Source organism: Ovis canadensis, chromosome X (assembly GCF_042477335.2).
Source record: "Ovis canadensis isolate MfBH-ARS-UI-01 breed Bighorn chromosome X, ARS-UI_OviCan_v2, whole genome shotgun sequence".
Taxonomy (NCBI): Eukaryota; Metazoa; Chordata; class Mammalia; order Artiodactyla; family Bovidae; genus Ovis; species Ovis canadensis.
The window spans coordinates 10,449,570-10,477,458 of NC_091727.1; the positions used below are offsets into that span (position 1 = coordinate 10,449,570).

General features: G+C 39.3%; 1 protein-coding gene across 6 annotated transcripts in view; it reads right to left on the minus strand.

Annotated features, from left to right (window-relative positions):
• ARHGAP6 (Rho GTPase activating protein 6) overlaps positions 1-27,889 on the minus strand; it is a 540,556-nt gene that overhangs the window by 196,390 nt on the left and 316,277 nt on the right. The window contains exon 1 of one of the 6 annotated variants that reach the window (XM_070289747.1): positions 130-334. The exons of the other annotated variants lie outside the window; for them this stretch is intronic. The gene's annotated coding sequence lies outside the window, so the exon portion shown is untranslated. Of the gene's footprint in view, positions 1-129; positions 335-27,889 lie in introns of those variants that run through there. 6 annotated transcript variants of the gene reach the window in all.

A 27,889-nucleotide genomic window follows, 5' to 3' on the forward strand; every position in this document is an offset into this window, starting at 1 on the left:
AAGTGGCCTAGGAACGCCCAACTTACAAATATCCTGTACATGGGAACAGTCAACCCAAGCGAGCAGACCAGGACCAGGGCAGGCTCTCCCCAGACTTGAAGTTGGGAGAAGAATTCCCCTAGGATTCACCTTAGTCTCTTCCTGCTGGATACCGACGATGGCAGTGATTAGAGAAGGGGGAAATGGGTAGCCATGATTCTCAAGCCACCACAGGACTCCCTTCCCACCATGCTCACCAAGGAATCCATTTTCTATAAATGTTACAAAGAGCGCCTGGGTTCCCAGGCCGGTCCATCAGAAGTCTGCTGGACCCAAAGTGCAGCTGGAACTGTGCTATTAATACCAGGCTGACTTCCCATTTGGAAGCCAACTCCAGTCCTGACAGTGCTCGTCAGCTCTGTTATGGTTAAATGGATTTGTAGGCGGTCCTGGGAGCCTGCCAGTTAGAACATCCTTTCTGTGGGAAAATTCCTGTGAGGCCCAAACAACTCACTGACAAACAGAGTTGTAGTAGACCACATGTTGGGAGACCCTTAGGCACTGACAAATCAATCCTCACCCTTTCCTTCTGGAAATGCCTGGGTGAGTATTATAGTAAACCCTTGCACAAATAAACATACAGCAGGACCAAGAGTCGGCACATGACCTGCTCCGTGGTAACCAGTGGGTATTTTTGCTGTCATCATTAATGTGACAACGGATCTACTCCTCCCCTGATGCACACATGTACATGCATATAGACACCTTACGTACATGCACACATACACACACTCCACTATACAATGCTCCATGCAAATATGTTTCCATCTATACAGAAATGTCTGTCTTCTCTTGAGGAAAAGATGAACCATAATCCAGGCCTGAGCTCTGTACTCTAAATGTTGTTCTCTTGCCTGTACTTGACTGTGGGGATTGATTTGCCCTTGTTAATCTTCATTCTCAACTGACTCTCCCAAGTCCAAAAGACAACTGTGGGACAACCAGGCAAAGTATGGGACAGGAAGTGAAAGAATCATAATCAAGATTAGTGCATGCATGCATGTGCTCTCAGTCGTGTCTGACTCTTTGCAACCCATGGACTATAGTCCATCAGACTCTGTTGTCCATGGAATTTTCCAGGCAAGAATACTGGAGTGGGTTGCCATTTCCTGCCCCAGAATCAAATTTAGACTTCGGACCTAAATAACATCATGTTTGAATCAACTGAGAAACTCACTATTACATAATAGTCCTCTTAAATTAGTGAAACGTGTGCAAAAGATACTGCTCTCATCAATGGCAGGAAGAATTTGGTACAAACTGATAAAGTACAATTTCAAATAGTCCCCCCCTCACACACGCAGCTAATAAGGCAATAGAAGAGATGTTGGATAATTACACTAGGAAATGAAGGATATTCCCAGCCTAGGCACCTTAAAAACACGCACTGTTAACCAGTCCAAATGAAGCAATGGATCTACTGAAGCAGGTACATCCAGTATACCCTCAGTTGATCCAGCAAAAGAAGCCAAGGCCTTTATTATTTACTTAAAGACAGCATAGGAATCACTGAAGATCAGGGTAGTGTATGAAAGAGCAGAGGGTCTTCCAGATGTGCTATCTTATGTCACATACTCAGAGTCATTAAGCAAAGGGCAAGGACACAGACAGGGATCAAGCTCACTATGGTGACTTGTCTTCCATGGAGAGGGCCAGAAGAGAGATTTCAGCAACCTGAATCAACTCCCTTAATTCTCCAATACACAGCCATAAATGACACTTCAGCTTTGTTGTTATATCTTTCTCACTTAACCATCCAAAGGATAAAATATTCTAGCACCATGGAGAATCCAAAGTGAAGTAAGAGCAGACTTGAGTTTATTTTTCAAAATAAATGCCAGAGAATGATCTTTCAAGTTGGCATACCAAATATCAATATATATATACTTTGTACTAAGTATACATACTATGTTTACTCAGGTAGATGTATATATATTGTGTATATGTATATGAATACATATTATTTTTCCATACAATGTGAATATTAACCCACCTGAAAAATGCCTTCAAAGTGGATTAATGAGTACAACCATATTCAGTTCCACAGTCATCCATGGGTAGCTAATTAGAAATTAGTGCCTAATTAACATGTTTCCAAACTGAAGGTAAATTATAAGTATGCACACCTGCATCAGTTGTGAAACACACTATCCTTTGCACTATTGCACATGTTTCAAAAAAAATCTACCCTCCGGGGTAGACAGAGCTCCTTGAAATATTCAGTCTGATCAATACACAAAGGTAAGCCCCGACCCTCCAAAGGGGTTCTCTTAAGACATTTGGAAAGACAGCAAGAAAGAATTTCCCCATCCAAGTTAGGTTAATTTGTATGGTGGTGTGGAGTTGGAGAAGGTATTAATTTCACACAGTGCTTTCTCCCAGGCAAAAGTATTTTAAGATAGAAACAGTGGGGAACAAAGTTCTAATTTCAAGTCACCCTGAAAACTAAGCTCCTTCTTTTCAGGGAATTTACCCAGCTTGATGAGTGCTTAGAAGTCTTCAGTGCTGATGTATTTGCTGGAGTGTCCTCATTTGACCAGAAGCAATCTGTCTCAGGCAACAGTAAAACTGCCACTATACTGAAAAAAAAAAATTATAGGTGGCATGTATGCCAACCTGGGCTCAGGTGTCCTAAGGGCCACACCTATTTCTCAACAGTTGATCATATCAAGTTTAGGATGAGTTTGAATATCTGACATGTGGCCCAAATGAATTTTACTCTTATTCCCTCACTCCTTGTTTCAATTCCCTCTTTCCTAATTGTTCCACATACTTTTTGGTCAGTCTCCTTGACCTCATCATTGGGGACGGTGTGCCCATACAGTGGTGCACCTTCACCAATAAAGAGTCTAGGATTGCTAATGAGACAGTCATCTTCTGTGACTGTATCAGGTATACTTTTCGTGCAAAGAGATGTTCAGAGTACCTGAAAGGACAGGGCATCTAACATTTTTATTGTTGTTGTAAAGCTAACAAAACAGGTTCAATATGTGATGCCAACTGGCTAATAAATGGTTATACACAAACACACACACACACATACATACAAGATGGCAAGAGTGAATGTCAACATTTTAAGAATCAGTAAACTAAAATGGACTGGAATGAGTGAATTTAACTTAGATGACCACTACATCTACTACTGTGGGCAAGAATCCCTTAGAAGAAATGGAGTAGCCATCATGGTCCACAAAAGAGTCTGAATTGCAGTACTTCGATACAATCTCAAAAACAACAGAATGATCTCTGTTTGTTTCCAAAGCAAGCCATTCAATATCACAGTAATCCAACTCTGTGCCCTGACCCGTAATGCTGAAGAAGCTGATGTTGAACGATTCTATGAGGACCTACAAGACCTTTTAGAACTAACACCCCAAAATTATGTCCTTTTCATTATAGGGGATTGGAATGCAAAAGTAGAAAGTCAAGAAATACCTGGAGTAACAGGCAAATTTGGCCTTGGAGTACAGAATGAAGCAGGGCAAAGGCTAATAGACTTTTGCCGAGGGAATGCACTGGTCATAGCAAATACCCTCTTCCAACAACACAAGAGAAGACTCTACACATGGACATCACCAGATGGTCAATACTGAAATCAGATTGATTATATTCTTTGCCGCCAAAGATGGAGAAGCTCTATACAGTCAGGAAAAATAACACCAGGAGCTGACTGTGGCTCAGATCATGAACTCCTTATTGCCAAATTCAGACTTAAATTGAAGAAAGTAGGGAAAACCGCTAGGCCATTCAGGTATGACCTAAATCAAATCCCTTATGATTATACAGGGGAAATGAGAAATAGATTTAAGGGACTAGATATGATAGAGTGCCTGATGAACTATGGATGGAGGTTTGTGACATTGTACAGGAGACAGGGATCAAGACCATCCCCATGGAAAAGTAATGCAAAAAAAGCAAAATGGCTGTCTGAGGAGGCCTTACAAATAGCTGTGACAAGAAGAGAAGTGAAAAGCAAAGGAGAAAAGGAAAGATATAAGCATCTGAATGCAGTGTTTCAAAGAATAGCAAGGAGAGATAAGAAAGCCTTCCTCAGCAATCAATGCAAAGAAATAGAGGAAAACAACAGAATGGGAAAGACTAGAGATCTCTTCAAGAAAATTAGAGATACCAAGGGAACATTTCATGCAAAGATGGGCTTGATAAAGGACAGAAATGGTATGGACCTAACAGAAGCAGAAGATATTGAGAAGAGGTGGCAAGAATACACAGAAGAACTGTACAAAAAAGATCTTCATGACCCAGATGGTGTGATCACTCATCTAGAGCCAGACATCCTGGAATGTAAAGTCAAGTGGGCCTTAGAAGGCATCACTATGAACAAAGCTAGTGGAGGTGATGGAATTCCAGTTGAGCTATTTCAAATCCTGAAAGATGATGCTGTGAAAGTGCTACACTCAATATGCCAGCAAATTTGGAAAACTCAGCAGTGGCTGCAGGACTGGAAAAGGTCAGTTTTCATTCCAATCCCAAAGAAAGGCAATGCCAAAGAATGCTCAAACTACCGCTCAATTGCACTCATCTCACATGCTAGTAAAGTAATGCTCAAAATTCTCCAAGCCAGGCTTCAGCAATATGTGAATCAGATGTTCAAGCTGGTTTTAGAAAAGGCAGAGGAACTAGAGATCAAACTGCCAAAATCTGCCGGATCATGGAAAAAGCAAGAGAGTTCCAGAAAAACATCTATTTCTGCTTTATTGACTATGCCAAAGCCTTTGACTGTGTGGGTCACAATAAACTGTGGAAAATTCTGAAAGAGATGGGAATACCAGACCACTTGACCTGCCTATTGAGAAATCTGTATGCAGGTCAAGAAGCAACAGTTAGAACTGGACATGGAACAACAGACTGGTTCAAAACAGGGAAAGGGGTACATCAAGGCTGTATATTGGCACCCTGCTTATTTAACTTACATGCAAAGTACATAATGAGAAACACTGGGTTAGATGAAGCACAAGCTGGAATCAAGATTGCCGGGAGAAATATCAATAACCTCAGATATGCAGACGATACCACCCTTATTGCAGAAAGTGAAGAAGAACTAAAAAGCCTCTTGAGGAAAGTGAAAGAGGAGAGTGAAAAAGTTGGCTTAGAACTCAACATTCAGAAAACTGAGATCATGGCATCCAGTCCCATCACCTCATGGCAAATAGATGGGGACACAGTGGAAACAGTGATAGAATTTATTTTTTTGAGCTCCAAAATCACTGCAGATGGTGATTGCAGCCATGAAATTAAAAGATGCTTACTCCTTGGAAGAAAGCTCATGACCAACCCAGGCAGCATATTAGAAAGCAGAGACATTACTTTGCCAACAAATGTCCATCTATGTCAAAGCTATGGTTTTTCCAGTAGTCATGTATGGATGTGAGAGTTGGATCATAAAGAAAGCTGAGCGCTGAAGAATGGATGCTTTTGAACTGTGGTGTTAGAGAAGACTCTTGAGAGTCCCTTGGACTGCAAGGAAATCCAACCCTAAAGGAAATCAGTCCTGAATATTCATTGGAAGGACTGATGCTGAAGCTGAAACTCTAATACTTGGGCCACCTGATGCAAAGAACTGACTCATTGGAAAAGACCCTGATGCTGGGAAAGATTGAAGGCAGGAGGAGAAGGGGACGACAGAGGATGAGATGGTTGGATGGTATCACCAACTCAATGGGCATGAGTTTAAGTAAACTCTAAGTTGGTGATGAACTGGGAGGCCTGGCATGCTACAGTCCATGGGGTCGCAAAGAGTAGGACACGACTGAGTGAATGAACTGAAATGAACATGTACTTATACAGCTGGAGGAGGGCATGGCAACTCACTCCAGTATTCTTGGCTGGAGATTCCCATACAGAGAAGCCTGGACGGCTGCAGTCCACTGGGTTACAGAGAGTCAGACATGACTGAAGAAACTTAGCACGTTCACACACACACACACACACACACACACACACACACACACATAGTGATATGGTGGAGTGGGCAGGTAGCCATTACCATCTCACAGTTCTTCAGTGGTTTTCGTTATCTATCAAAGAGAATCTAATAGTTGTGAATGCCCAAACTGGTGAGGGTCAGTGTATAACACCTAACCCTACAAGATTGGTGTGATGATTAAATGAGATAATAATTGCCGAGCATTTAAGACAGAACCTGGCTTCTAGAAAGAGACACAACCACCATCACCACAATCACCATCATCATCATTACTATCATTATAATCATCATTACTACCACCACTATTATCACCATCATCATCATTTTGACTATTAATTATGGGATTTTAGTTAAGAAAGGAATGTTCTCTACGATAGAGTAAACTCAAAGGTAAACACAATAATATATAGTTCTTGTATTTACAGGGGTGCCCCAGTAGTGTATCAGCCTCAATATATTTTCCCCACGGATGACTCCAAAAGGTTTAGGTAAATGACCAATTTCAGTGAAAGTGAAAGTGAAGGTGAAGTCGCTCAGTCGTGTCTGACTCTTTGCGACTCCATGGACTGTAGCCTATCAGGCTCCTCCGTCCAAGGGATTTTCCAGGCAAGAGTGTTGGAGTGGATTGCCATTTCCTTCTCCAGGGGATCTGCCTGACCCAGGAAGTGAACCCAGGTCTCCCACATTGCAGGCAGACGCTTTACCGTCTGAGCCATTTCAGTGAAGTATTGGACAAATTTTTTTCTGGAAATTTACCAGATATAACATGTAGCAGAAATAGTTACACATTCAAATGGATGTAAAAACTATGAATATCATGTACTAATAACTAGAAGGAATAGATAATAGGAGAGAGAATTAGTGTTTTAAACTATAGTTTAAACTTAAAATAATTTAATTAGATCAAAAGTCTAGGATGAGACTAAGACAAAAAGATTCAAAAAATTAGAGAGAAGTCTGCATTTAAGGAGGCCTGGCATGCTGTGATTCATGGGGTTGCAAAGAGTCAGACATGACTGAGTGACTGAACTGAACTGAACTGCATTTAAATTGTAACAAAATTAATCTGGGATAGAGAAGCAGTTTGAGGAAGAGGTAGAGCTCTTAGATTGTCCACAAAGCTCAGATGAAGTCTGACAAAAGTGGTAAACCAGGTAACGGAAACTTGGGCAGCATGAAAAGAACTTTAGAATCCAACCTGATAAAAATAGTAATGCAATGTACTCCATTCAGGTCAGGGCACTCCTGGAGTATCAAACTGTATTCTGGAGGCCACACCTTTGGAAGACATGGACCCATCCAGCAAGCCCTGAAGGGAGCAGTGTGGATGGAGGAGGGAAAGTTCTAGATATATCATCATTAATAAATCTATTAATTTCACAAATGGATTTGAGTTTGTTTAGTCTGGAGTGGTGGGACTTCCCAGGTGGCTCAGAACATAAACAATCTGCCTGCAATGCAGGAGGCTGGGGTTCAATCTCTGGGTTGGGAAGATCCTCTGGAGAAGGGAATGGCTACCCACTCCAGTATTCTTGCCTGAAGAAGTCCATGGACAGAGGAGCCTGGCAGACTACAGTCCCTGGGGTCACAAAGAGTCAGACACAACTGAGAGAACTTCACAGATTACAGTCTGGAGTGGCAGAGACTGTGGGGTATGAAAAATGCTGGCTTAAAATATTTGAGTGGCCATCAAGGGAATTCAGTAGTACATCTGGCCTATCTTTCAAGAGAGCAGATTTCAAATGACTGAATGGGAATTCCTGGGAGTAGGCCTGGACCTTTCCGAGGAGATTCTTTCTAAAGAAAACATTTACCCAAGGATAAGTGGCTTAGGGGGAAGAGAACTCTTTAAATTCAGAGGTTCATGTAGCTAACCATTTGATCATCTATTACCAATGTGGAGAAAAAGGATTTCTACTTTCAGTGAGAGGTCAAGTACATGATCTCTGAGGTTGCACCACCAAGATTCAATTCTCCTACACTGTTTTGATGAAATATATGAAGAAGAGGCATAAAAAACCCCAGGGCTTCCCTTGTGGCTCAGCTGGTAAAGAATCTGCCTTCAATGTGGGATACCTGGGTTCGATCCCTGGGTTGGGAATATCCCCTGGAGAAGGGAAAGGCTACCCACTCCAGTATTCTGGGCTGGAGAATTCTATCGACTATGCAGTCCGTGGGGTCACATAGAATCAGACACGACTGAGCGAGTTTCACTTCCCTTCATGAAGAAGAGGCAAGGGTTCATTAAGGAAGAAGAGGATGCTTAGAAATGAGAGAGAAGAAATTTATTGATGGCTTTGGGTGGCTGAGGTGTGTAGCAAGTGGTGTAGTCTCCATGATAAGTGGATTCATGCTAATTAATTAATAAAGGCCTGAACCAAACTTTAGAATTTTAAGGCTGGTCCTAGGAATGATGTCTTATGCTTTTTCATGTTCCCTACAATATCTCAGGTAGTAGGCATGTGGTAGGTGTTCACCAACCACTTGCTGCTTGGTTAACTTTCCATTTTTTCTTCAGGGGATTCAGGTTAAAGAATGAGGAATAATTAGCCAACAGTGGAAACTCTGGTTTGGTAAAGTGGCTATTTGCTTGACTGCTTTCACTAGGGTGTGTGACTCTAACCTGACTGGAAGTATTTTGATGTCAGAATGATAAAAATTGCTTTGGTTGTTTTGTGGCAAAATATCATAGTATCAATATGTTTGTTTGTTTGTTTTGGCCATGCCATGCATTCAGCATGTGGGATCTTAGTTCCCCAACTGTTTCCCCTTCAGTGGAAGCATGGAATTCTATCCACTGGACTGCCAGGGAATTCCCTGGGGTTTTTTCCTTAAATACTTTCATCACTGCTAAGTTTTTTGACTTTTAAAAAACATTGTTATACTTTTTTATATCTGGTGGGACATTAATGAATTTTGCTAGACTGTGATTCAATACTGTAATGATTTAATATAATTACTTGATATAATATTCTAAGATACATGGCATATATTTTATTATGTACACATTTTAATATCTAATAAAACTTTCTAGAAGATTTACATCCATCTATTCACTATATAGTTAAATTACTTCAAAAGAAATTGAGAATTTATCACATAATTAAATAACATAAAATATCTACCTTGCTTTGATCCAGAAATGAGGAAAATGATGTTACACTGTTAAACAAGTTTAGAACATTATCGCAGGGCATGTTTGCTAGAAGGCATGATCTCTTCAAATATTCCCTTTGCCTCTTTATTCCTATGTTGGTAATACACTTAGTACTAACTGAGACTGTGCCTCTAATTAATTTGTTTTCACCTTTTGTTGCTGGGGAATTTCATCATAGTATATTACCTGCCAGTAGATGATAGTTCAGGTCAACTGAGAATGCTACCACATTTTCTCCTGCAGTGTCTGAGTATTTCATTGTGGATTTTAATTGCAATAGCATGCTTATAACCGAACCCCAAACTCCACTGAATTGCGAAGTCATTTTCTTTTAGTCACCTTTTCTAATTAATATCAAAATAACAGATACATACACAATGCATCATTCTTCACATTTCATCATTGGACTTAATCACTGCCAGAGCATTGGGGATGGATGAAGTCCAACGGGCTCTGATTCACGGGATTTTTGACTTTTCTTTCATTCAGTTGGTGGGAAATTCTCTTCAAGTTAGATGAGGGATACAGCTAGAGAAATCTGCACCCTACACTCTCAGAATTTGGCTCCTTTCTTTATTGGTCTTCAAATCTGATAAGTATTTTGGTCAGTTGATCACACTTCTAATTCTATCCACCGCATTCAAATAGCTATAGTACTTTTTCTCCTTTCTTCCCCCAAGTTTGCAGTATTCTCAGGTATGGAGTCCCTCTGGCTAGTGGCACAGGACTGTCTGAATGCCAAAAGGCATCTCTCCTCTGTGCTAATAAGTCACTTAAAGCCCAAGTAGTACCTTGGATATCTATAAGTCATGACCAGTAGTGTCCTAGGGACACAGTGATTTTCCTAATAAATATCTGCTATATGAACAAAGTAACTAGAAGTATCAACCAGGTATGCTTCTTCTCAAACTTGGGTCTTCACTATGATTTTTTTTTAAATTGAGACATAATTCACATACCATAAAATTAACCAATTTGAAGTGTGCAACACTTTATGGAAAATTGATAGGGAAACAATGGAAACAATGACAGACTTTATTTGGGGGGGGGGCCCAAAATCACTGCAGATGGTGACTGCAGCCATGAAATTAAAAGACGTTTGCTCCTTGGAAGAAAAGCTATGACAAACCTAGACAGCATATTAAAAAGCAGAGACATTACTCTGTCAACAAAGGTCTGTCTAGTTAAAGCTATGGTTTTTCCAGTAGTCATGTATGGATGTGAGAGATGGACCATAAAGAAAGCTGAGTGCCGAAGAATTTATGCTTTTGAGCTGTGGTGTTGGAGAAGACTCTTGAGAGTCCCTTGGACTGAAAAGGAAATCAAACCAGTCCATCCTAAAGGAAATCAGTCCTAAACATTCACTGGAAGGACAGATGCTGAAGCTGAAACTCCAACATTTTGGCCACCTGATGTGAAGAACTGCCTCATTGGAGAAGATCCTGATGCTGGGCAAGATTGAAGGCAGGAGGAGAAGGGGACAGCAGAGGATGAGGTGGTTGGATGGCATCACCGACTCTATGGACACGAGTTTGAACAAGCTCCAAGAGTTGGTGATGGACAGGGAAACCTGGTGTGCTGCAATCCATGGGGTCACAAAGAGTTGGACACGACTGAGCGACTGAACTGAACTGAAAGTATGCAACTCAATGGGTTTTAGTATATTCATAGACTTGTGCAACCATCACCACAATCAATTTCAGAATATTTTCATCACCCCAAAAGAAACCCATACTCAATAACACGCACTCCCCATTCCAATCTCCCCCAGTCCCTGGCAACAATGAAATTCCTTTCGTTGTCTGTGGATTTGCCTGTTCTGGGTATCGCATATAAATGCAGTCAAACAGTATGGGCCTTTTGTGTTTACGTTCTTAGTGTAATGTTTTCAAGTCTCATCCATGTTGTAACATTCATCATTCCTTTTTGTGACTGAATAGAATTTCATTAAATGCATATATCACATTTGCTTATCCATTTATCACTTGATGGACATTTAGATTCTTTCAATTTTGTGGCTATTATAAATAATGCTGCCATGTACATTCATATACATGTTTCTGTATGGACATAGATTTTCATTTCTCTTAGGAATACATTCAGGAGTGGAATTTTTAGGTCATATGATAATTCTTTTCTTAATTATATCTTGTTTTCCTCAGAGAGCCATAAATGATCTCAGTCCTTTTGTAAATTCTCCCATAATTTAGTAATTCTATTGCTTTTTTATAAGAGTAAAATCAGTTCAGATTATTTCATTCTGTTTTATCATCATAAAGGTCATCCATTCATGTCTAGTAACAGTTTAATGGAAAGTCCTGCAGAAATTCAAAATTAAATCCTATGTATTTATCTTCCTAAAAATAAATTCATCTTAGTTTAGAAAAAATCTGTATGTAACAGAATGGGTAAATTCTCCATTGATTAGTAATACAAATGTACCAAACGGAATTAGTGATGTCATAAAAAACTTTTTATGTGCAACTTTTTTAGAAAATATTCCGGAATACATATAATCACTCAGAATAAAAGAAGAAACTTAATTAGAAAATAAGAGAAACATTTATAATTAACAAATTCATTAATTCTGTAAATATCTCTTAAAGGAAAGTTAAAGGTAACTAAACAGTCTTGCTCATAAATATAAAAATTATAACCTCCAAATCTCATGTAACATATACTAAAAGGTTTGTTCAAAACATATATCAGCAACAAACTTCCAAACACCATATTTCAATACATTCACTATTCCAAGCCACCTTAGTATAAGCATTAATAAACATTGTAATTGTGCACTGCATTGCTTCACACCGTAAAACAATTTTCCTTCCCTTGTCTTCTAAGAAGATGCTTCAGTGAAGTCATTTTGTAAAAATCCACTGGGATTGAAGACCATTAGCAATTTACTAATCAGTCACACAGATAAAATGTGACTTTGAATTGTATACAAATACCATTCACAAATGCAAACTGTTTTTCTACATCTTTAGTTGATGAAGAGAATATACAAACACATTCCCTCTGATCCTTCACTTTGAAGGTCCTCTTAAAAAAAAAAGAAAAAAATCATAGAAAATAAAGTTGAGGTACAAGATCTTTGAGCAATGTCATCCCTACTGATTTTGCTTTTTGAGATGGCTACTGTGCTCCACAAATCACTAACAAGGCCACTACCCTTAAAATCCAAGTGTTATGCCTTATCCCCAAATGGATGTTAAGCATGTTAAGGGAAATGAAATCTCTAGGGTCAGCATCAGGAGTGTTGACAAGGAAATCCACAAGCATGGTGCAATATGGGTTGTTTTTCAAACTGGTTCCAAACTGTAAAAAACCCACAAACACATGTTAGAACTGCCTTCCTTTCACAACTCAAAACAATCCCAGTTCACATCAATCCTCACTCTGCCCAGTTTCCGTGCTAGGAATACAGGCTATTTTAGCATTTACCTCAGGCAAACAACATTAGCAAGGCAAATTACTACTTGGCCAAGTACACAACTCTGAGGTGGTCTGCTCTGCCTGCTATTTCTCTGTGCAGGTAACAATTACATGGTGGTGGTTTAGCTGCTAAGTCGTGTCCAACTCTTGCAACCCATGGACTGTAGCCTGCCAGGCTGCTATGTTCACAGGATTCTCCAGGCAAGAGCACCAGAGAGGGCTGCCAATTCTCACCAATGCAGAGGTAACTGCAAACCATTTACATCTTAGTAAGAGGGAATAAAGTAATAGATGTTGCGGTGTCATCTCCCAGATGTGTATGAAATTCCTTTGTAGTATCAATGACAAATTGTCAACTAACCTCAGCTGGTAAAGTCCACTGAACTTGCTTCTAGACAACCTGAATTAGAAGTTCTCTTCTACCAATATTTATCCATGACCTTGGGAAAGTTACTTAACTTGGTTAGCAGCCTCTGTTGCTGATCCAACAGTCATTTCCCCTTCTCCACTCCTTCCAAATAGAGGCCTGACACTGTTTGGCTATTTAATCTTCCCCCAAATGACAAAGGGGAGATGACCCATCTCATTGTTAGATGGGTCCATCTGACAGATGCTCATTGTTTTTAGTAAGTTGCAATTATACCACTGCATATGCCAGGATTGTTTTAAGAAGGGAAATGGATAGCAGGTTAAGTTAAATTATATAACAATTAGAAAAAGAGCAAGACACAGAAAGAACTGTGGCTCTCAATAAGATGCAAGTATAATTCCCTCTAGGGGAAAAGAAGTCGCTGTTAGGCAACCTGGGGAACTGCCACAGCACAGGGATGAGGCTTACATGAGCTTACTTGACTATCAGGTTCAACATGGCTGCTTGAACTCTGGAGGGTATATTTGTACTTTAGCCAACAGGAGGCCCTCATCAGTGGGGACTTAGTTACATGGCCACAATTAGCTGTATGGGAGGCAGTGAAAGGTGGGTGTGGAGAAGGGGCAGCAACTGGCAGTCATTGCCACAGCATGCGACCAAATTTTGGCCAATGAGATATGAAGAAGCTTCTAGGAAAGTCTCTGGCTAAGAAGGAGAAAGGAAGAGATGGCCTGTACTTCTTCCAGTCACTGTTACTGGCAATGTGATGTCTGGGACTAAGGCAGCCATCTTGCTGCAAGCCCAAGAGTAAAGCCAACACACGGAGCATGCCAGAGCCTGCAGGGGGAAAGATCAGCTACTCTAATATTCTGTCCAAGGATCGCATGCCACTCTGAAATTCTTATTATGTTAGACTGCAATCTCATTGCTATTTCATTATGTTGGAGAGACAGTATTCTGGTACTTGTAGCTGAATCCCTTCTAATTCATTCAACCTAGTCCATAGGCCTTCCTAATTTGAAGACAGTTATTTCTTCCTCTTGGTGTGTATCTTCACAAGCTAAATATTCTAGTGATATAAACAACCAATAAATTATTGTTTAATCACTATTATCAAAATATACTTTGGTTACTCCTTGTTTTATTTAAAAATGAATACAGGAAACCATACTGTGTTCATTTACTCAGGTACTCAAATTTGTCCTTGAAAACATAACAGTTTTGAAATCTTGGCTTCACCATTTCTGGCACAATGATCTGGAGCAAGTAATTTAGTCTCTGAGAGCCACAGTTTCCTTATATGTTGAAAAAGAAAGGAAAATACCACCTTTTTTTAGGAGTGTGTGAATGTCAGAAATACACATAAATGACATAATCTCAGATATACAGTAGGTGCTCAATAACTGGCAACTGTTATATTGAGAGTGTTAACAGCCTCAGTCAGGAAGCTGGGGGTCCCCAAGCGGCAGGAGGAAATGAAACTGCAAGTGGCAGATGCTTTTTTTTTCTTTTCTCATCTAATCCTGTGTTGTCATGGCGACACCTATTTCCACCTGAACTTACTTTATCTCAAACCTTGAGCTAACCAATGCGTTTTCCTCATGGAAATGTCATTCTTAAGCTATGTTAATGAACTATGCATTTGCTTGGAAATCTGCCTTATTTCAAGATTCATGTCAATTGTCTTATGGCCCAGACTGACTCACCTTGTGCCAACGCTATCTCAGAATGCATGTTGCTGGTGAGGGGCCTGATGCAACTCTCTCAGTTCTGAGGCGTATTCTTTTTTCTAATTAGCAGCTTGCTAATAGGTATATTATATGCAGAGTATATCATGAGAAACACTGGGCTGGAAGAAGCACAAGCTGGAATCAAGATTGCCAGGAGAAATATCAATAACCTTAGATATGCAGATAACACCACCCTTATGGAAGAAAGTGAAGAGGAACTAAAAAGCCTCTTGATGAAAGTGAAAGTGGAGAGTGAAAAAGTTGGCTTAAAGCTCAACATTCAGAAAACGAAGATCATGGCATCCGGTCCCATCACTTCATGGGAAATAGATGGGGAAACAGTGGAAACAGTGTCAGACTTTATTTTTGGGGGCTCCCAAATCACTGCAGATGGTGACTGCAGCCAGAAATTAAAAGATGCTTACTCCTTGGAAAAAAAGTTATGACCAACCTAGATAGCATATTGAAAAGCAGAGACAACAAGGCTATGGTTTTTCCAGTAGCCATGTATGGATGTGAGAGTTGGACTGTGAAGAAGGCTGAGCACTGAAGAATTGATGCTTTTGATCTGTGGTGTTGGGGAAGACTCTTGAGACTCCCTTGGACTGCAAGAAGATCCAACCAGTCCATTCTGAAGGAGATCAGCCCTGGGATTTCTTTGGAGGGAATGATGCTGAAGCTGAAACTCCAGTACTTTGGCCACCTCATGGGAAGAGTTGACTCATTGGAAAAGACTCTGATGCTGGGAGGGATTGGGGGCAGGAGGAGAGGGGGACGACAGAGGATGAGATGGCTGGATGGCATCACTGACTCGATGGACATGAGTCTGAGTGAACTCCGGGAGTTGGTGATGGACAGGGAGGCCTGGGGTGCTGCGATTCATGGTGTTGCAAAGAGTCGGTCACGACTGAGTGACTGAACTAAATTAAATAGGTATATAACTCCTTGCTAAAAACTAACAAGGGAGCACTCTTTCAGTCCCCTTCTGAGTCTGTGTCAGAAGCTTTCGCTCTCTTTTATACTTTGAAAGTGAAAGTCACTCAGCCATATCCGACTCTTTGCGACTCCATGGGTGTACAGTCCATGGAATTCTCCAGGCCAGAGTATGGGAGTGGGTAGCTGTTCCCTTCCCCAAGGGATCTTCCCAACTTAGGGATTGAACCCAGATCTCCTGTACTGCAGGTGGATTCTTTACCAGCTGAGCCACCAGGGAAGCCCCTTTTATACTCTAATAAAACTTTATTACATAATTCCTCTCCTCCGGAGGCCATGGATCCTGGTGTTATTCATGGCTCCTAACAGCAACCTTTCAATACCATGGGCAGCCACTGAGGACACAAAGATGAAATGGGTCCATCTCATTCAGAGTTGCATTCCTTCCTTCTTTCCCTCCTTCTTTCGTTTCTTTACACGCATGTATATACATATATATTCTACCAAGTTTCAGAAGTCACTGAAAGCAGTCAGAAGGCAAATATAAAAATGTCAGCAGTGTTTTACCTTAGAGAATGAAGAACTCAGAGAACTATGGGTTGTCAAAGACAGCAGAAAGAAGGAGACAGCAGATGACACAGATGAGGAGAAACCTTGTGGGAAAGAGGAGAGTAAAGCTATTAGAGGCTAGAGAGAAGGAAGGGCTGAAGAAGGGGGGATCGATGCGGGAGAGGCAAAGGGAGGGAGAGAAAGCGAGAGACGGGAACAGTGACTGGGTAGGTGAAGTTGAGTCTATGGCCTGGTAAATGTCCACCATCATTAAAGACTCAAGCTTTGCACAGTGATGAGTTCCTTCGGGTCCTGCCTGGAGTGGTGTTCCAGTGCTCCCAAGTACCAAGAGGTTTTTCTCCTCTTCCATTCCTTCTCTTGTAACTTTAAGATGAATTTTGATTATCTAAAATAACCAAGAATGTCTCTGTTCTCTGCAACACAAGAGATCCTGAAACAAAGTAAATGGTAGCAGAAGCCATGGAATTAACAACACAGTGAAGGGAATGTGAGTAGTGTTAAGTGAAGAAGGCTGAAATGGAAAGGTTTTTAAGAACAAATGAAGGAAAATATGCCTGCAAAAGCGATTAAGATGTATTGCCTTGGAATGTAGGGAGAGAAATAAAGGAGCTATGGAAAAAAGGAGGAAAAGAGGTTGCCAGGGAGAACAGAGCTGAATTCAAAGGCCATAGGGCTTAAGTGCAATAAGGACTCATCTTCCTGAACTGGGAATGAGGTCATCCATAACCTTGGAAAAAGCAGAATCAAGAGAGTGATAGGGTGAAAGCCAGCTGGCAAAGGATTGAGAAGTGAATAGAGATGAGTATGTGAAGTAGTTTTGAATATAAACTACCTTTATGCAAGGTGTAGCTATTAAAAAAAAAACAAGATGGCTTTCAGGAGAGGTTTGCTCAAGGAAAGGTTTTGATATGAGGAGATAATTAAGTGTGTAGAAGAGAAGCTGAAGCTAGAGAAAAGTGAGATGCTGCTATCTAGAGCTGACCCTGAGGAAGCGTGATTGCATGGAATTTGGGTAGGAAGACAAATTCTTTACCTCTGAGATTGAAAGAAATAGGGCCTGGCAGCTCATTTGAATTTCATTTGTGATAGATCTTTTGCCACAAGATAAATTGACACAGTGCTTTCAAATGGAACTATCTATAACAAAGGAATATGTCAAGCTTTAAATTAGCTTGGTTTAAGCTTATGAAGTATTATGCATAGACAATAAGGCTATCCATAATTTGCCAATTATTGTCTCTTGCTCCGGATCATAAGCCCATTTCATAAGAGCACTGCTGGGGCTGGGTTTCTGGAAGTGATGAATCTCACAGTTGTGGCTGGCCAATGAATCACCCAGGAAGTTTGAGAGACCAGGATGTTATTACCTCTAGATCTTGAAGCTTTCAGGCTTCCACCCTATCAGGCAGGCACATCTGCTTCTCCAAATGAAGGAAACAAGACAAGAATAGAAGAGACAGTTGGCAAAGCCTCAAGGTCAGCCTTTGCCTTCTCCTTTCTTGTTTCCTGTACTGACCCGGAACTATCTATGTGAGCTGTCTTGGAGCAATTCTGCACTCTGAAGAACTAAAATAGGAATGATGGATAGTGCTTTTTTTTTTTTTTCTTCAGCATCTCTGAAAAGCCAATTAATTTATTTACTCACCCCACAAATTTTAATTGATTCCCTACTATGCACTAGAGTTATTCCAGGTGCTGGAAAGGAGCACTGCTAATAAAATGAGTTTTTTAATGTAGTATCCAAGGCCATGGGTCTCGCATATGGACTGATTATCAATAACAATTCTTGTATAGCACAGGGAACTGTACTCAATATCTTGCAATAATCTATCATATAATGGAACAGAATCTGAAAAAGGATCTCTATATATGTGTATGTGTGTGTGAATCACTATGCTGTACACTTGAAACTAACATGACACTATAAACTAGCTATACTTCAACTTAAAAAAAATGTGGTGCTTCTAGAGGAGAAAGAAAAGGATTCTTATGGTTTATCTAAACGGATGCATCTGTAAATCTCACTAAGCATATTGCATTGCTGTTTACAAAAAAATGAGGTTGTTTATTTTTCAGCATGGAGGATGCACATGTTATGTTTTCATTTATGAGGTACAGATCAGGGTGGATAAACCCTTAAGATAAATACTCCATTCTGAAACCCACAAAAGATAATGAACTTTCAAAAGCTTACATGTATTCAAAGTTTCATCATGGCCCATTTGGCTAATGGTTCCATATCTGTCAGAAGATCCAGGTGACACATTAGAGAGGGCAAGTTTATTTTCCTATCATCTAAAACAGCATTCTTATCCCTCTTCCGATATTAACTTCTAACTTGTCTTAATGATCACATTTGGATTCAGCTTCCAGTAATCTGTTTGAAATTGTTTGAAGATTTTTAAATTAAAAAAGGTTAGACTATATCACTTCTTAAGATATAGGACTGAAAAACAAACAAAGATGCTTTCAATTTATGACTTCCATAAGGTTAACTATTATTTTAAAATCATGCTTCCTAATATTGCTATTGTCAAGCTTAAAGGGTATTATCTATTCTGTTATGTTCTATAGTATTACATCCACCTCTCTATCTCCATAGCCTACAAAAATACCTGACAAAGGATGAAAAGGTTTAATAAAATAATTTAATAAACAAGTATTTGTCACCCTTTTAAAATTTGTAGACTTGAAGCTTTCCATCTCTTTGCTTCCACTTTTTACAGAATAAAGTGAAGTGAAGTCGCTCAGTCGTGTCCGACTCTTAGCGGCCCCTTGGACTGCAGCCTACCAGACTCCTCCATCCATGGGATTTTCCAGGCAAGAGTACTGGAGTGGGGTGACATTGCCTTCTCTGATGAAAAGCCTAAGCCAGCCCTTTTCAAATTTTGAAGTGTAATGTATCACCTGGAGCTGTTGTGAAAATTTGGATTCTATTCAGCAAGTCTGGGAGAGGGGCACAAATTTTGCATTTTCAACTGGCTCCCAGGTGATACTGATACTGCTGGCCTGACGGTCACACTTTGAGTGGTGAGGGTCTGCAATTATTCCTAATTAGCCACAACGTAGAGACCAACCGCTATGATATAGTATCACTTAGAGCTTATGAGCGTGTGCTGTGGATGTCACAGCATTGAAATCAAATCCTGACTCTATCGCTTATTACCTAAGTGATCTTGATCTCTCTATGCCTCAGTTTTCTTACAGGTAAGATAGAAAGAATAAGGTCTATCTTAGGGGAATGGTGTGAGGATGATATGAGATAATAAATGTTAAACAATCCTGTTCTCATCCCTTGAAAATGTTAAAAAAAAATGGTGGCAGTTGAAACTGTTGTCATCATAATAATTAAAATGCAGTTTGCCTTCCTCCCCATTCCACTCTATCCAGCACTTCCCTTCCATTTCTTCTGTTATACTCAAACCTTAACATTAGAAGGTATTCAAGATAAACATCAGAAAGTAATGATGACTATGAATCATTCCTTAAAAACGGACGTTTGGGTATACTAAATTATCAAGTTGCCAGTACAGGCAGGAGTTACAAACTCTGATGTTTGGACAGATTCACAGGAAAGCAGGAACAAACATTTAGCTGAAAGCTGGTGACACACTCCAGTTCATGGATGTGCAGTCGGCACTGGGCAGATTCAGTTCTCTGCACCATGGCCGCCTTCCCCAGTTGTCAAGTGTCAGTAGTGGCAGCCATGAGCAATCTGACTGTAAAACTCTTCTAAAACCCAGTATTACCAGCAGAAGAAACAGTGAACATCAGAAAAATAGGGGGGTTGAACAAACAGATGCTTCAAACAAGATCTTGGTTTAAACTTTGTCTCCTTTTTTTTCCTAACTGGGTATCAGGAGGCAAAATTCCAAATATTTCAGTTTCACTTTCTTTCCTTTAGTCTTTCAAAAGTCACATAACCGGAATCTTTGTTTTAACTATCATAAAGTGATAGGATTGAAATAGAATTTTGTAAATAATAACTTGCTATTTAAATCAATGGGGTCACAATCATTCTTGTATCCATCAAAATTATTATCCTCTTCCTCATCTTTAAGGTCATCTCCAGCTATAAACATTTCTCTTTCCTCTGATGTCAGTCCTAATGTAGGACTAATGTTCTTTCTCTGGGTAGAGTCAACAATGGAAGGGAAAAAGCAAGATCAGAAACTCGGATAATTCTCTCACTGGAAAAGTTATCTCTGACTATTTGGTCATTGTAAAACTGGATGATGAATTCAGAGTCACAATGTGCTGTGCTTTTACCTCATACAATTCAAAGCTCACTGTAGACTATACTTTTCTATTGATTCATCCATTGACTTATTCATTTAACACTGGACTTTACCACAGTACCTATGGCATGAAGAACATAGGAAAATGGCTCTCCCACTGAGAGTTCAAAGAGCTACCTGGGAATGTTTCCTGAAGCCTATCTACAGGCTAATCATGCTCCATCCTGAGATAACTATCTTGGGACCTGGATGCCAGGTCATTTTCAAAGGACAGCTACAATAGAAAAATGTTCATAATAAAGACTGGCCCAACTATCAGGAAGGCTGAAATAGGAAATGCATTTATTAAGATGAGCAAAATTAACATATTTTTTCCACCAGGGTTGCACTTGGCACTGACATCTCACTTGGTGCATAAATCTCAAAAATTTCTTAAGGTCTCTGTGTAGACAGGGAGAAAAATCTCCAGCACATTTCTATTACCTTATTGGAGGGATAAAGAATGGACAGCAAGGATGTGGGCAGCATCAAAATAAAGATTTTCACTCAAGTGTTTCTCTCACCAAATTGGTTCAACAGGCATACAGCTGTTTATCCTCTAAGCTAGCAGCTGGCAAACTATGACCTATCAACCAAACTCAGTCCCTCTTGTTATTGTAGAGTTTAATTGGAACCCACAATGTACATTCATTTATGTATTTTTTAGGGCTGTTTTTTGTGCTAAAATGGCAGAGTTACAACAAAGGCCGTAAGGCCAGAAAAACCTAAAATATTTACTATCTGGCCCTAACTAACTAAAATATGATGTTGTTGTTGTTCAGTCGCTAAGTCATATCCAGCTCTTTGCAACCCCATGGACTGCAGCATGCCAGGCTCCTCTGTCCTCCACTATAAAAATTCAACTTGCCCTGACAAATAATTGACTTAAATTGAAGCATTCATAAACATCTTCAATAATTTAAAATAATTATAATCCTTAACATGACATTAAAAGCTAGTACAAAGAAGTTTTTATTAAAAATTTCTCTATTAATATCCCTTTTGTATATAGTTAATCACTGACAAATGAATCAAATACTATTTGTGAGAAAGATAATGTCTAGTTTTACATAGAGTGGGAAAAGACAGGTAGTAACATAGATATTCAGTATCTTGGATTTCTGCAAGTATATCATAAATACTAGTACTTGAGTTTATGCTCACATCCTAAGTATCAAAATAATAATTTGGAAAAGACAAATACATCCAAAAGACTTCTCTGTAACATAAGAAATGTCCCTGTATCTACTCAATTTAGATTTAATGTATCTCATTATATATTTTTAAATAATGCAAACCTATAATTATTTGAGGACCAAGAATCAATAAGGAAAACCCAAATTTAAATGAAAAAAAAAACTTGGTGTATTGCTTTCAATTTTAAGACATGAATACTCACATTTGATAAAACAAAAAGGGAAACAAGACCATCTGCCATAAATAATTTTGCAACTTAACATCCAAACTGTTTTTGAAATGTTCCTTCTCTCTCCTTCCAAAGGCCTTCAAGTATCTGCTACAGCTTTATTTTCATGATATCTAGATGTGTCATTAAAATCAGATGGGAAATTCAACAGAAGTATACTTTTCTAGGTAAATAGAGTACATAATTAATATCTATGTTTATTTATTACCACTTTTACTACCTCATGCCAATATATACAACTAGATAACATTTTTCTTACTACAAATACTTTCCAATTAATGAATCAGTGATTAACTATATACTAACTATAACTATATAAGTGGGTAATGATAAAGAGTGATTTTATTTTTTAAAATCTCCATGTTTAGAGTATTAATCTCATATTCCTCATTTCATGTGCATCTTAAGAGTTAAGAAATTATTAATAACTTAATTAGAGCAATGATTTACAATTCTAATTATACTGAAAAGCTAAGGAATGGCTTTGGAAATACAAAAGCCAAGACAACTATTGTTGCTTTATTCCTTTCTCTTTTATCAGATGCAAAAAATGACTCAAGAAATGACTTACCATATGGAGATATTGAAATAAAAATTATTTATAAAAGTTCCTAAACATGAAACTAAAGGTTCTAATATTCTGAATTTTTATATGAATGAGTTCTAGTTTTCTTTTTACTTCTATATATATTTTTTAGTTAGAATGCTAAATCTCTGCCTGTCAGTATTGACCCTGTAAAGAGCTTATGGTAGCCAATCCTCAATCCCAGAATACGTGAATGTTAGTAGGAGAGAAATCAGCCCAACAAATTCATGTAAAACAAGAGATTGTGTTTTTTCCACTTTTGGGGAAAAAATGCCACATCACTAGCCTTCTTGAGTTCATAATAATGACACGCACACACAAAAAAGAAAAGAATAAAGCAAGAAAGAAAATGGCAGCAACGTTTGCCCAGATTTCTAAAGCACAAGGTTTAACATTTGACCAGAGAACTTTCTAACTTTTGAAAATTAAATCCTTCTCTCTGGATTTAGATAATAGGAAGTTTGCATTTCTAGCACATAAATAACATAAAGGAATTCTGCTTTCACTATGAAAAGCAATTTACCACCACGCCCCAAGATGTGACATTCTGAAGGTCATACTTTGAGGATGAAATTTAAATGAAAGGCATAGACACAGCTTAACCAGTTTTTCCCAACTGAGCTTCACTGGAATGGGATGACTGAACATCTGTGAACACTATAGTAACATGGGCACAGGTAGTGTTGGTGAGGTAAATTTGATTTGTGATTTTCCTTTGTGATGGGACTGTGAATGATGAAAAATAAGACATGGTGTTTGTAACCAAATTTCTCTTTCCTCTAGGAAATACAACTGGGATTAAATTAATCAGCATTTGACTAAAAGAGCAGCACCCACCCTTCTGGTTAATATTTCAATGTCCAGGCAATTTCTTGTTATTAATTGAGACCAAGCAATTATCTGCCTTTCAGCTGTGTAACATAAAACACCAGAGTCAAGGCCATGACCCATGGAAATTATCCAAAGATACAACCACAGGGCCCAGAAGATATCTCTACAGCTTGGCCTTCTGAGGCAAAGGGCTGGGGTTTCAAGAGAAGCCCTCTTCTCAGAGTCACCACAGTCCAGACATGCTCTCCGTGGTACTAGACACAGTGAGTCAACTCAGGGCAGCTTTAAGATCCAAAACTGGATTCAGGAGGACTGCAGCTTACTTGGCAAGGAACTTGGGAGCCACCACTGAGATATTAAGAAAGCCTGTCTCTAGGTTAGAGATTCAGTCTTTCCAGCCCTTGGAGTGTTTGAAACAACAGGAGCTTGGAAAACCTCTAAGGAAGATTATTCACTAGGACAGAGCAAATATAAAACACTTCCAGCATCACAAACAATGCTGTAAAAATTTAAGGTGTCAGCTTTTAAAAATTTCCTTTTCAAAACTGATCTGCAATGATTTTTTCTGTCAATTCCCCAGAAGTGGGCAATCTAATATCATCTTTGGAGCTATGGTTTTAATGGCTAATCACATGTTTGTTTAGTCAAATTGGAAAAACAAATAACTTTGAAAGAGTATGTCTTCCCTGGAATGTGCTAATTTCTAGTTACTCAGGGCTATGTGTAAGAATTTAAACTAAAACCTGCTCTTCACATTAACAGACAAAAAGGGCTTTGTCTGTCTATCTAAAATGACTTCCTACGCAGGAACCTAAGTGATAGCAAGATGTTACAACAGTTGAGTCATTCTTTAAAAATCAGCTCTTCCATTATGTCACATCTCCGATGAAATATCACCTCCTGAGAAAGCTTTCCTTAGCACCCTACCAACTCTGGTCCATCATTCTGTCTGCTTATTTATTACCGATTTGTTGATTTGTTGTCAATCTCCCTATTCTCTGTAATCTCTAAAAAGGATGTAACCTTTTTATTCACTGACATAGCTATCATGCCTAGAACAGTAATCCTGTTTTGCTTTTTTGTACATGCTCAGTAAATAATTATAGAATGAGTTTATGAATGGAATCTCCTGAAAATGAATATAGAATTTTGTGCATGAGCATTTCTATGGAGAGAAGAATGTATAACTGAGATCTTATTCTATACGAATTAGGTCTGTGGTCTAAAAAGACTAAAAACCTCAGTTACACATGTGTAATTCCATTTCATTATCAGTAACATTATTATCAGCAATATCCATAAATAAAAAATTCTACAGCTGGCCAAATGCTCACTTTATTAGAATTCTACAACATAAACAAAGATAAATTGAGGAAGCAATGATATAGAATGTTTATATTTTTAAAGCTTGTCATTGTTGTTGTAAAAGTAGTAAAATTTACTCTGAAAAGAATTTAATCCATGCTAAATATTTTAGGTCACTCCAAATTCTATTCTGACCCTTCCTACTGAACACATAGATATATTTACATATGTGTAATCAACAGCTATGTACTTTTTGTCTGTCAAGGTCTCCCTAAGAGATTTTAGCAGGAGCTCCAGAGGGTTGAGTTTGGGTGTAGAAGCCTAGGTTGTGAGTCTCAGCACCAGTGGCTTCTCCCTGCTATGTCTCCTCCACCTATCTTGTCTGCTCAAATTTAAACTGCATGGTCAGAGCTGAAGGAGCCACCAAAGTGAAACAACATGTGTGCATGGAGATAAGAATTGTGGATTAGAGCGAGGGTTAGGAGGGGAAGTTGAAGAAGGACAGAAAAATATTGGGTTGAGGATGTACAAAAATAGAGACCAAAGAGGCTTGAAAAAAAGTGATAAGAAAATTAAATTAGAGAGAAAAGAACAGGAAGATAAAACAAGTTCAAAACAGCCATAAATAGCCAAATATATAAGAAATGCAAACAAAATGGTAAAGAGGAGGGGTAAAGAATTATAATCATAAAGGAAAAAAGAAATAGATGGCAAAGGAAAAATAGAATGTAAAAAGGGGGCTAAATAGAGATACACCATGAAAAGAGAAAACAAAATATATATGTATGTGTGTATACACACACACACACACACACACACAGACATATATAAAATCAAACTGATCACATGGACCACAGCTTGTCTAACTCAATGAAACTATGAGCCATGCCATGTAGGGCCACCCAAGATGGATGGGTCATGGTGGATAGTTCTGAAAAAAACATGGTCCATTGGAGAAGAGAATGGCAAACCACTTCAGTATTCTTGCCTTGAGAACCTCATGAACAGTATGAAAAGGCAAAAAGATATGACACTGAAAGATGAACTCCCCAGGTCAGCAGCTGCCCAATATGCTACTGGAGAAGAGTAGAGAAATAACTCCAGAAAGAATGAAGAGACAGAGCCAAAGTGAAAACAGTGCTCAGCTGTGGATGTGACTGGTGACGGAAGTAAAGTCCAATGCTGTAAAGAGCAACACTGCATAGGAACCTGGAATGTTAGGTCCATGAATCAAGGTAAATTGGAAGTGGTCAAACAGGAGATGGCAAGAGTGAACATCGACATTTTAGCAATCAGCAACTAAAATGGACTGGAAAGGGTGAATTTAACTCAGATGACCGTTATATCTACTACTGAGGGCAGGAATCCCTTAGAAGAAATGGAGTAGCCCTCACAGTCAACAAAAGAGTCCGAAATGCAGTACTTGGGTGCAGTCTCAAAAATGACAGAATGATCTCTGTTCATTTCCAAGGCAAACACACACAGAGAGGAGAAGAAAAAAGAGATGGTCATGTGCATGCACTCCCAAACCTGGTGGAGGGTGATGGGGAACAGAGTACCAGAAACACATCCATTGACTAAGATGGTGTGGTGGGCACAATAACAGCCCCCTAAAGAGGCCCACACACTAACCCCTGGAGCCTTGTAAAGGGGACTTCACAGCTGTGATTAAATGTATGGACCCTGAGACGGTGATATTACCCTGGATTATCCAGGCAGACCTAATCTAATCCCATGGGTCTTGAAAAGCCAGAGCCTTTCCCAGCCTGGTTCTGTCAGAGACAGAGAAGTGATGATGGAAGAAAGGCACAAGGAGATGCCACACTGCAACTTTGCTAACTGTGAATCCCCAATTCACGGTACCTTCTTCCACTCCCTGCCTGGCCTTCAACCTTGATCCTCACCTCAGATGAAGCTCCAACCCTCAGCAATAAAAACACTTGAAGACTATCTTCATTCAAGAGTGAAATGAAGGAAACAAGTATTATGAGTACCAGAAATCTTAAACACACACACACAAAGAGGTGATCAGAAAATTAGAGTATGTTGAAGCATGATTTTTTATTTTTAAGGTTCCTAAAAACGTGCATAAAAGGAATCAAAGGCCTCCCTTCTTATCTAGGCTCTGTCATTTATTAGATGGTAACATCTTGGTTAAATCTTCAACTTTCTTCTATAAACCAGTTGAGTCTGAGTGAACTCCGGGAGATGGTGATGAACAGGGAGGCCTGGTGTGCTGCGATTCATGGGGTCGCAAAAAGTCGGACACCACTGAGCGACTGAAGTGAGTGAACTAATAATATTTGCTTGTTTTCCCCACCCCACAAAGCAGAAATAGTTAATATGACTATTACATAATAGAGTCTATATACTCTACACCCCTGTACAAAAGTAAAATCTTGCTACTAATCATTGATTCTAGATCATTCACTGTCCTCTGGCCTTACATGATAATATTCTGAGACACTGTATCTTTCCTAGAGATCAATAAACATTGATAACATTTTAGCATTTCTTTTTCCTGCCTGCCAAACTACACAGATGAGCTGCTGATCTCTAGTGACTTACTTGAGAATTAAGGGGAAAATGTGTCCTTGAAAAAAAGTGAGCAATTCCTGTTAGTGAAACAACAAAACATCCATCGATTTTTCTCATAAATTTCCCACAGATTCTCTCTCTTAAAATATGTCCCACCTGAGTACAAGTAACCTCTGACCCAGTGTTTATGATAAGCTCCATGTTATGTGTTATAGAGCCTTTGAATGTATGACACAGAAAAGCTCGTGGGGAAGTCCTCTTTTGTTGCCATGATACCCCCAAGTCAACGTGTTGTCTTCACACTGGAAAGACCTAAACAAACAAGAGGTCCTAGGAACATTCCCTGTTTTTCTCATGCTGTCATTCGGGCTCCCCTGTACTGTCTCTCGGTCACTGCTCAGTTTGGCATTGTTGTTTTAGTTGCTCAGTTGTCCCCGACTCATTGCGACCCCATGAACTGTAGCCCACAAGGCTGCTCTGTCCATGGGATTTCCCAGGCAGCAATACTGGAGTGGGTTGCCATTTCCTTCTCCAGTGAATCTTTCCACTTAGGGATCAAACCTGTATCTCCTGCATTGCAGGCAGATTCTTTCCTGCTGAGCCCTGGTGGAAGCACCAGTTTGGCACAGGAAAAGATAAAGTAACCCAGACTCTGGAGTCTACAAGAATTCTTCAGAAATGACAAGGAGGAATCGGCAAACAAGTTAGGTTCCTGCAGAGCATACAATTCTATAAATTCTCACCA